The sequence below is a fragment of the Nymphaea colorata genome, chromosome 8 (genome assembly GCF_008831285.2).
Source record: "Nymphaea colorata isolate Beijing-Zhang1983 chromosome 8, ASM883128v2, whole genome shotgun sequence".
Classification (NCBI taxonomy): Eukaryota; Viridiplantae; Streptophyta; class Magnoliopsida; order Nymphaeales; family Nymphaeaceae; genus Nymphaea; species Nymphaea colorata.
In genome coordinates this window covers 19,163,856-19,174,025 of record NC_045145.1, presented here as the reverse complement: position 1 = coordinate 19,174,025, position 10,170 = coordinate 19,163,856, and the positions used below count along the sequence as shown (strand labels likewise).

The following is a 10,170-nucleotide window of genomic DNA, read 5'->3' as shown; positions in this document are numbered from 1 at the left end:
GTCAGTCATGTAGATACTAATCTTTCGGTCAGGCGTCTTAAATAGATGCACAAGAAGCCAATCAAACGATAGCAACTTCTCCCGGTAGTCTAATGGTCGAGTGCCACGCTTACCAACGCCCAGCTCCATACGATCCACGCAACATTATTTTCGTGTACGAATCTGCGTTAGGTGTATTTCTTTTAATAAAGTATTTACAAGTAATCAGCTTCCATATCAACATAATATTCTTCGGGACGCACCAGAAATAAAATTGCAAGCAGTCAAATTCTCAAACACTTAACCTTATGGTAAAAAACGCCATGAATGCTTCTAACGCTGCTGCGAGTTACGGCAGTGATAAATTAATGAGAGAAGTACCAGCTCCAATCTGTTCATAAGGGCTCCAAGAAGAAATTGTGTCTTAGGGAACCGGTGATCGCTTTCTTTCCTTCGCTCCACGTCTCTTCCTCTGCTTCTTCGATGGAGGGAACCAGGAAGGCTCCCGCCGGCTCCACAATGCTACTCAAGCAGCTTAGGAGCTTCCGTTCCTTCCTCACGACGGGGAAGACCGTGGCCTTTGCGTACGGTTTCCTGACCGCTTTCGTATTCTTCACCATCTTCCTTGCCTTCTCTGTCTCCACGAAGCCCAGCGGCGACCGCAATGGCCACGACTCCACTGGGAATATTTTGCTCACTGAAGAGATACTCCTGGGAAGTGCTGTCCACTCTGTTTCTGCAAACCGATGCATTTCTACTTTCTACAGAAGTAACCAACAAGAACAATTTCTTCCGCCCCCTCCTGCCACAATGAATCTGACGGAAACCCATGAAGCTCTGAACCCCGAGAACGAGATTCGAATTGTCGCTGCTCCAGCTGAAGAAGGAAGAAATAGTGCCGCGGGCAAATGGGAGGACTATAACTGTTAGATTTATCAGGTTAACCGTTGCTTCTGTTTTTTCTTTTAGCAAAGGTAAAGACCAAAGTTAAGTCTTTCAGTAAAACAAGGGTTAAGAAAAAAATGCACAACATATTTTTCAGAACTCAAATAATATAGCTTGTTCATTTGTTCCAACTAAGCGAGTAACAAGTACCAGGAAATGTCACATTTAGATTGCACCTTCATTAGTCATCATCTTGAAAAATGGCCACCGCCGGAATACCTATTTTTATTTGACCTCATGAACCATAAATTTTCTTGATTGTTTACTTAAAATAACTCTAATTTTTTCCCTTGATAAGGAGTACAATACCTTGAAAAGGCGATGTCTCGGACAGCTCACAGCAAAATGTACCTGCATCGTTGCGGTAAGTCAGTCTTACCTGACCTAATCCCCACATTATCTCGACTTTATTCAACCTAGCATCTTTGATGATCATATATTCTTGATGCAGCACTGCTATCTGCAGCAGCTGTTTGTGAATTTTTCCTTCTCATAGCCTGCTGGGGAACTTAAAAAGGAAAAGCATCTCATACACCATCTATGCAATTTCAGGTTAAGGACGATGGTGCTAAACGTACGATATTGAATAGTATAGTCGGAACTCTCGACATTAGTATCCGGAACCTACATCATGGAGAAAGTTTTCCAGGGGTGAGTTACAATACCTTCTTCTCCATTGTATTTTCTCACATTATGTTTGGACACCTGAGATTGACGCCTTGTTGCTTCAACATGTTGATCATTCAATCGGAAAAAAGGAACATGTAAAGCCTGGGATACAGCATCTCTATCAAAGAGATACAGAAAGATATGCGTATGTCGCAAATGTATGTGTGGCTAAATTTGCAAGACGACAGGGAATCGCAAGTAACATGTTACAGTTAGCAATAGAAACTGCCAAGGAATCAGGTATCTCAAATTCAGCAACTACCATTTGAGAGGTGCATATGCATCCATCTCCATTGTTTTATCAACCTTGCTCGAATTTGAAGCTGATGTGTTTGCCTGAACATGACAGGTGCAAGGCAAGTGTTTATACTCGTAGATAAAAACAACAAAGCTGCACAACAGCTGTATGAAAAGATGGGATTTCAGGTCAAGATCGTTTACCTTAACATATTTCAGTATCCAGCTCACAATTTTTCCCAACTAAAAACAGCTCACATGAGACTTCATTGTAATTCCATACAGACAGTTGAGAAGGCAACACCTCATTTATTAGCTGAACAACAGTACCTGATGTGCTTCAACACACAGACTTCACCCTGCCATTATCATATTTAGACCAGACTTGTACAGGAGAATCGAGATATTATTTGAGCTGTCCATCATCAAGCAGTCAAATGTTGCAGACCAGCTTTGCATTGTAATTGATTAGTTTCATTCTTTAGAGCAGAGTCCACTCTGTGTCGACGAAATTTTTCTTTTTCATCAAACCCTGTTCTAGCATGGCAGCAATTGAGGAAACAAGGTTTCACCCAAAAATTGGGAACCAAGCATTATCACTGGTTTGCAATTGCTTTATACAGATTTTAGCATTCACACTTGCATGTTCCACCATCAAACAGACCGCTTTATGTAGGCATGAGTAAGCTACAAACAGTTAGGGGATGGAAAAGAGGACCATGCAAGACCTCTAGACATCAGCCAGGTGGTCAACAAGAGCACCATTCATCTAACTGGGGGTTGGACTGAAAAATTCAAGTAAAAAAGTTCAAGAATTCAATTTCCAGGATCAACTATTGCATAACGCAGTATTGGACTGCCTAACACAGCTTCCCGGAAAAGGTTAAGGAGTGGTCGTCCAGTATGGCAAGCAGCAGTCTATCTGTGACAGAACAGAAAAATTGGTATGAAGAAAGAAATCAGTCTCTAACCAAGCATGAGTTATTCATGCAATTTAGATTAAATCCATTCAAGTATATCAAAATAATTGTTTCTCTTGTGACATAAGCAGCGAAAAAGAAATAAACCTCCTCTATGTAATTCTTTTCGTGCACTAAATCTCTTTCTTAAGTTCAATGTTCACCCGGTACTTAAAACAGCAAGACATTTCAGATACTATAGGAGAAACGCAATCACAAGAATGTAGACTGGGCTAAATTTCTCCCATTTTCCAGTAATACATTACTTTGTTATCAGAAGATGAAGCTCAGGTGCCCCAAGTACCTAATCATGGAATATGCAATTTCTTGTTCAGGATCTCCAAACCTTGAGGTCCACTGAGATCCTCTTTCTCAAACACTATTTTCACCAATTTCATAACAAACTTGAACATCTACTCAAAGTTCGCCCCGCAGCTTCAGTTCTTGACATAGTGTTGCCACTAAGCACTAGAAGCAAGTTCACCAAAAAACGGTCGCAAAAAATTATAGAACATTGAGCTGGAATGGCTAGGAAATTTGTCACATCTGCCTTCTTCAATTGCACTCTAACCAAACAAAAAATAGTAGGGATGTTGCTCACCAACAATGACATCTCTTGTGTTTTTCTTTTTAGTAATGAAAGTTCAGTGTTGAATCAAGTTACTCCTTTGAGATTACCAACATTCATGTGGCACAAACATCACTTCTAAAAAAACTACATTTAGAAGGAATAAAGAAAGTGAACTAGTTAAGAAAGCTATGAACAAAATTTAGGTGCATCATGGCCAGTAAATGGGCGACACAATAGCTTTTGTTTGGCCAGAAAGTCAGTTTTAAGGTTTCTTATAAACGCAATCTTTCTCAGGTATTAATAAAAAATATTATATTTTTAAATTCAAACAGTTTTGAAATATATGAACAATAGGAAATTACTGAGTCTGAATTTTCTGACGCTTTCCTTACAAAATGATTGATAATTATTCAAAATAACTATTACAATGTTGAGAAAAAGATATTTAGAATATGAAAAAGGTTCAGCAATAATTTGAGCATATCATGTTAAAATCCCTTTTTCAGTTTAAGTTGTTTTAGGCAATATTATCACAATATTTTACAAGTATTGCTAACATTCGCGATTATGCAATGAACAAAGAGGAGAAACACACAATTTTCTGTCCTACCATATGACAAAATTGAAATGACACAGATTATTCATGGAAATATCAGACTGCAAAATGTAAGTTACTAGCATCCAAAGAAATTAGCCCAGTTAGGAAGAAATATTGTTAGATTTGTCTAGGTGCAAAGCACAACGAAAAAATCAAAATATCTGCCAAAGCCTCTGGGAATTGAAACAGGATGACAACCAGAATTGTTATTACAGAAACTTCCACCATAAAATCTTCCAAAACCAGACAATTTTCATATCCTATATGCCATCATTAGGGTAGTTATGGCCAACACCTCCTACAATAATGCTATCAAAATTAGCATCCCGAAAGCGTCTCAGGAAAACTGCCAACATAATCAATTCTTCCTCATTTACACAATGTCCTTGCTAGTATCATGATTGATTTCTATAACCAACACATCCTGAAAATTATTATTTGAATTAGTGATGACATTCTTTTTACAAAGACTACCTATATGAAACAGCATAGTCTTAGGCTGGCAATTGCAATGATGACATTAGTAATGAAGGTCTGTCCCATACCCAAAATTCAAGCCCTGAAAATTATAGTAAACATTTACCCCCACCAAAAGTAGGACAACATATGAGGTCCAAGTGATCACAAGTGCTCTTTGCCCTTGTAACTTTTAGGATACCGATTTATCTTTAGTTCTCCCAAATTCACAACACTTGTGAAGGTTATCCCAATATGCTCCTAGTAACATATTTAGTCACCAATTTATTTTATTGTTTGCATATTAACTAATTCTCCTATACTCAAGTAATAGTGAAGAGAACCGGAGAACATAGGAATTGAAGTCATCCTACCATGGAGTGATGGTCATGGTCTCCAGAATCTGGAAAAAGCTTTGATCATAGAAGACGTTGACCAAACAACGATGGCCCCAGTCATCTGTTATTCTGAACATCATATGCTGACCATATGCAAAGACAGTTGCAAATTGGACTAAATTGTCACCTCTTTGGACATGAACAATTGCAGGGGATCCATCTATTTAATGTGGCCCCCATAGGACATCGTTGCCACCACAAATTCTCAGGGATATGGATCTAGGAGCTAGATATGACAACATTCTCAGATATTGGAATATAGGGACATGACAGTAAACACCAGGACAGACACATAGTAGCAAAAAGAAGTGAGACCGGAATCAGCATACATATTGATAAGACTTCGGACAAAGAGAACACAAGTTTGTGTAAAGCAAGAAAGCATAAGTCATAAAAGAAATAGCACCTAAGTAAATCACTAGTTTGATTGCCCATGAAATGTCATGACCAAAATTATTACATTCAGCTATCAATACCAGTGATCACATTCAGCTATCAATACCAGCAGCCTTTACCAAACACAATAAAGAGATCCTTCAAAACAGGATCAGCATGACAGAAAACATGATTCAAATTTTTTCCAACACTGAAAGGACTTCCCGAGGATCTAAAACCCCAATCCCTTTTAGGGGCCAAACACCTCCGATTGGAGACTGATCTGTCGACCGCTTCTCCCTCTTCCTATTGTGTGAGCTGCGAATCCACCCGCTTTAAGAATAGCAGAGTGAAAGAGCTTGATTGGATCGTTCTGCGCTTTCATAGGGGTCCGCACCCTAAAACAAGCAAACGTTTCAGTTTTCAGGCGGCCTACTGGCATGTATGAAATGATTCTAGACTCAACCAAAACAATATGCTACTATACCATTTTTGGATGCGTGAGTAAACTTATATAATTGTGCTACATAAATGAATTTGAGCCCCGAATTATATGCACAACACATGGTTCTGCATGAGTATCCTAGCTGGCGCTAATACAAAATTGAAAGTGGTAGACAAAGAAGCATCCCTTACAGGCACAATTGAAAGTGGTAGACAAAGAACAATAAAAAAACTCATAACCCTCTTGACTTTATAGGTCACACTATAATTGGCAAACATTTCTCTGTATTGGACAGTAAACAAGTAGAGAAGGAACCACTAATCAGAAAGGACTTTCATGCCCATCATTCATCCCTAAGATCACTAGGAAGCATGTGAAGCCAGAATTTTTTCTGGACAAGATGGTTAATGACCTCAATTTGTTCTGTCATCTGCAGATAGCGAGAGAGAGAGAGAGAGAGAGAGAAAATTTGGACATCAAGCCTCCCGAGTATAGTGTTCCAAAAGTGAAATAGTCTGCCATATATGATACAGTTACGATACAATTATAATATGTTACGATACAGTTATGATATGTTATGTACTTATAGTTATATTCATTGTTGTGCTTTGTAGATTGATATTGACATGTTGTTATGAATTTTGATGTTTATGAATGATGAAGTAATGATACATAACTTTATATCAATAATAAGTTTATGATTCTGTAAAACATGTTTTTTGTGAAGAGCATATTATTGTTCACTTTTTACTGATTTTTTTAGATTTTTAATTATTTTTTTAAAATACGATATAGTTACAATACATTACGATATTTTACAACATTGGCTTTGATTATAATGAAGTGCTAGAAGAAAAAGAAGATTATCAAATATCTGTGTATTAAATTGGTAATTAAGCAAGTATCTGTGTATTAAATTGGTAATTAAGCAAGCTAGGTCATTTTCCTTTTCAGCGATACTTGCTTCCAATTGAAGAGTTGGATTTGAAAAACAATGAGCAAGATAGTACATGCTTAAGAATTCCTATTTTCACTTGGATTTTGGAATTAACCTTAAGAACAAATGAAGCATGTCTTAATATTCCCCTATTCATCATGCGAGGAAAATTTTACCTTTTTTTTTCAAGTAGTTAATTTACAGCAAAGAAATATAAATTTCAGTAGCCTTTTTAAATGTTCTTGGGGTCGTCTGTGGCAAGGAGGAAACAGTTCTATCGCCACATAACATTTTTTCTTTTACGTCGGAAAGAAAGAAGAAAAAAACAAAACCATTCATATATATAAGTAATGTGCTTCTTGTTGAAGCTTTGCAAGGAATCTAGATAGCGCACAAACGAAAATGTAGAAATCAAAGGAGACATTCATGATTCATGTGTTTCATATGGGGCGGAAGAAAAACCTGTAGAGGCCACCGCCGACTGAATGTCGGCGGCTGTGGGAAGAACGGCTACAGTCCCCATACAGTCGTTCCCCAGCAGAGGTAGTGGCGGCGGCGGCGGCGGCAGCGGCGGCAATGGGTTTCTCTCCTCAGCCATACCAGCCCAGTGATGGGGACAGGCAATTCACATATGGCTAAGGGGACCGATTACCCAGACGGTAAAACTTTATGTAACTCACACCATCACAAGACACGAGTATTTATACTTAAGGGTCCGAAACAGATATGGACCCGTATCGACGCAGGACTATCCAGATGGAGAAATCCAACAATCTCCCACTAGTCGAAGTCGATATCGAGGGTAAACAAAATGAATGGACTAGCCTTAAAATCCATTCCAAGGTCTCACCTTGTTGTCTTACAAAACTTCTCAACAAACAAATGAGAATACAAAATAAATAAACAGCAAGTTTAATGAGAATCAACAAACTGTATGTGATCACATTCATAAATGTTTGCATAATAGTGTGTTTACATTGAACTACACAAAGTCATCCTCTTAACATGTTCAAAGAACATACCAGATGCTAGCGCTTTAGTAAGAGGATCTGCAACCATATCTGTAGTCCCAATGTGTTGAATACACACTAGTTGATTTTCTGTCCTTTCCTTACCAACAAAATACTTAAGTTCCATATGCTTACAAGAAGTAGTACTTTTGTTGTTGTTGGAAAAGGACACTGTAGCTTCATTATCACAGTGAACCTTAAGTGGTCTATCAATAGAATCCACTATCTTGAGCTGTGAAATGAAATTCTTTATCCAAATTGCCTGTGATGTAGTCTCATATAATGCAATGAATTCTGCTTCCATAGTGTGAGCAGCAGTCACAGTCTGCTTTTTGCTCCCCCATGAGATGGCACCTCCTGATAGAAGGAAAACAAAACCAGTAGTAGACTTTCTACTATCGGTACATCCTCCAAGATCGGCATCACAATAGCCAATCATTTCTAAATGGTCCACCTTGCGATATGTCAACATGTAATCTTTTGTCCCTTGCAAGTACCGCATGACTCTCTTTACGACCTTCCAATGTGCCATACTTGGATTAGATTGAAATCTACCAAGCATGCCAACAGCAAAGGAAATGTCTGGCCTAGTACAAATCTGCGCATACTGCAAGCTGCCAACCGCAGATGCATATGGAATGTTGATCATTTGTGCCTTTTCAAATTTGTCCTTTGGACAATCATTTAGGCTCAATTTATCCCTTTTAGCTATGGGTGCCGAAACAGGAGAACAATTCTCCATCTCATATCTCTTAAGAACTTTATTGATGTATGCTGATTGGGAGAGACTTAAAACACATTTAGATCTGTCTCGACGAATCTCAATGCCAAGAACAAATGAAGCCTCACCCATATCCTTCATCTCAAAATGAGATGCAAGAAAATGTTTAGTTTTTGTTAGGAATTGAAGATCATTTGAAGCAAGCAAAATGTCATCCACATATAAAGTCAAAATTATGAACTTACTCCCACATGTCTTAAGATACACACATCGATCAATGATGTTTTCTGTAAACCCAAAAGTTGTAATGACTTTAGAAAACTTAATGTACCATTGACGTGAGGTCTGTTTAAGTTCATAAATCGCTTTATTAAGCTTGCAAACCAAATGATCTTTACCACTCTCAGAAAACCCTTGAGGTTGATCCATATATACCTCTTCATCCAAATCACCATTCAAGAAAGTCGTTTTCACATCCATCTGATGTAGCTTTAAGTCAAAATGAGCTACAAGTACAAGGACAATCCTCATTGACTCTTTGGCAGAGACAGGTGAATATGTCTCATTATAGTCAATGCCTTCCATTTGTGTGAATCCTTTAGCAACCAATCTTGCCTTGTATCTCTCTATGTTGCCTTTAGAGTCCCTCTTGGTCTTATAGACCCATTTACACCCTACGGGTTTTACTCCTTCAAGCAACGACACAAGGCTCCATGTCTAGTTCTTAGCCATAGAGTCAAGTTCTTCTTTCATGGCATTAATCCAGTGTCTATATTGTTTGCTTTCAATGGCTTCAATAAATGTGAAAGGATCATCACCAACATCTATGAAATCACTAGGTTCTTGTAGGTATACCACATAATCTGATGATATGGCAGATCTCCTAGCCCTTGTAGATCTACGAACTGATCATTTTTAATTTGTATGTCCACATCCTGTTCGTGTTCATCAGTATGATCTACACTTAATTCATCTGGATCTGATGCATTGCCTGTATGATTTGCATTCATGTCATCCTGGGAGACAACATAATCATACACATTTATATTCTCTTTATCAGGTCTACTTTCAGTATCATGTATTTCCTCAAAATTGAGGTTTTGTAATACATCTAACCCAAATGAGCCATCTTCCAGGAACTTAGCCTTATCTGTTTCCACAATATGTGGTGTATGAAATGGACAATAAAACCTATAGCCTTTCGATCTTTCTGGATAACCAATAAAGAAACCACTGGTTGTTCTAGGATCAAAGGTTTTTATGTAGGAATTATACAATTTAGCTTCAACAGGACATCCCCATATGTGCATATAAGAAAGAGAAGGTTTCCTACCTGTCCATAACTCTTAAGGGGTTGTGGGAACAGCCTTAGTAGGAACCCTATTCTGTATATGCACTGTTGTCCTGAACGCTTCACCCCACAAGGTTAGAGGGAGAGTAGAGTAATTTAACATAGCTCGAACCATTTCTTTAAGCGTACAATTTCTTCTTTCAGCAACACCATTTTGGTAGGCACTGCCTGGCATAGTGTATTGAGGCACAATGCTTTCTTCCTTTAGAAATCGTGCTAATGGTCCCTCCCTTTGTCCCATCTCAGTGAACCTACCATAATTTGATAACCTCACCGGTTTGTTTCTCTACTTCTTTCTTATAGTATTTGAAAACTTGACACACATCAGATTTTTCAAAGATTAAGTACAGATACAAATACCGAGAATAGTCATCTATAAAGGTGACAAAATACTTTTCGCCTGTGTAACAAGGAGGGAAAGGTCCACAAACATCTGTGTGAACAATTCCTAATCTTTCAGTACATCGCTCGGCACCTTATTTATATATGTTAGTTTGCTTTGCCTTTATGCAATCTACA

The 10,170-nt window shown here is 38.2% G+C and overlaps 1 long non-coding RNA gene across 2 annotated transcripts; it reads left to right on the top strand.

The window, feature by feature from the left end:
* Nucleotides 1-402: 402 nt before the first annotated feature.
* On the top strand, nt 403-2,450 carry LOC116258439 (uncharacterized). 2 transcript variants are annotated; one of them, XR_007574122.1, is made up of 6 exons: nt 403-918; nt 1,223-1,288; nt 1,477-1,575; nt 1,683-1,833; nt 1,943-2,019; nt 2,116-2,450. It is a non-coding gene; the product is annotated as an uncharacterized LOC116258439 (long non-coding RNA). The 2 variants fall into 2 exon arrangements; XR_004173718.2 differs by lacking the exon at nt 403-918 and having other exon boundaries at nt 934-1,288.
* The last annotated feature ends 7,720 nt before the right edge of the window (nt 2,451-10,170 follow it).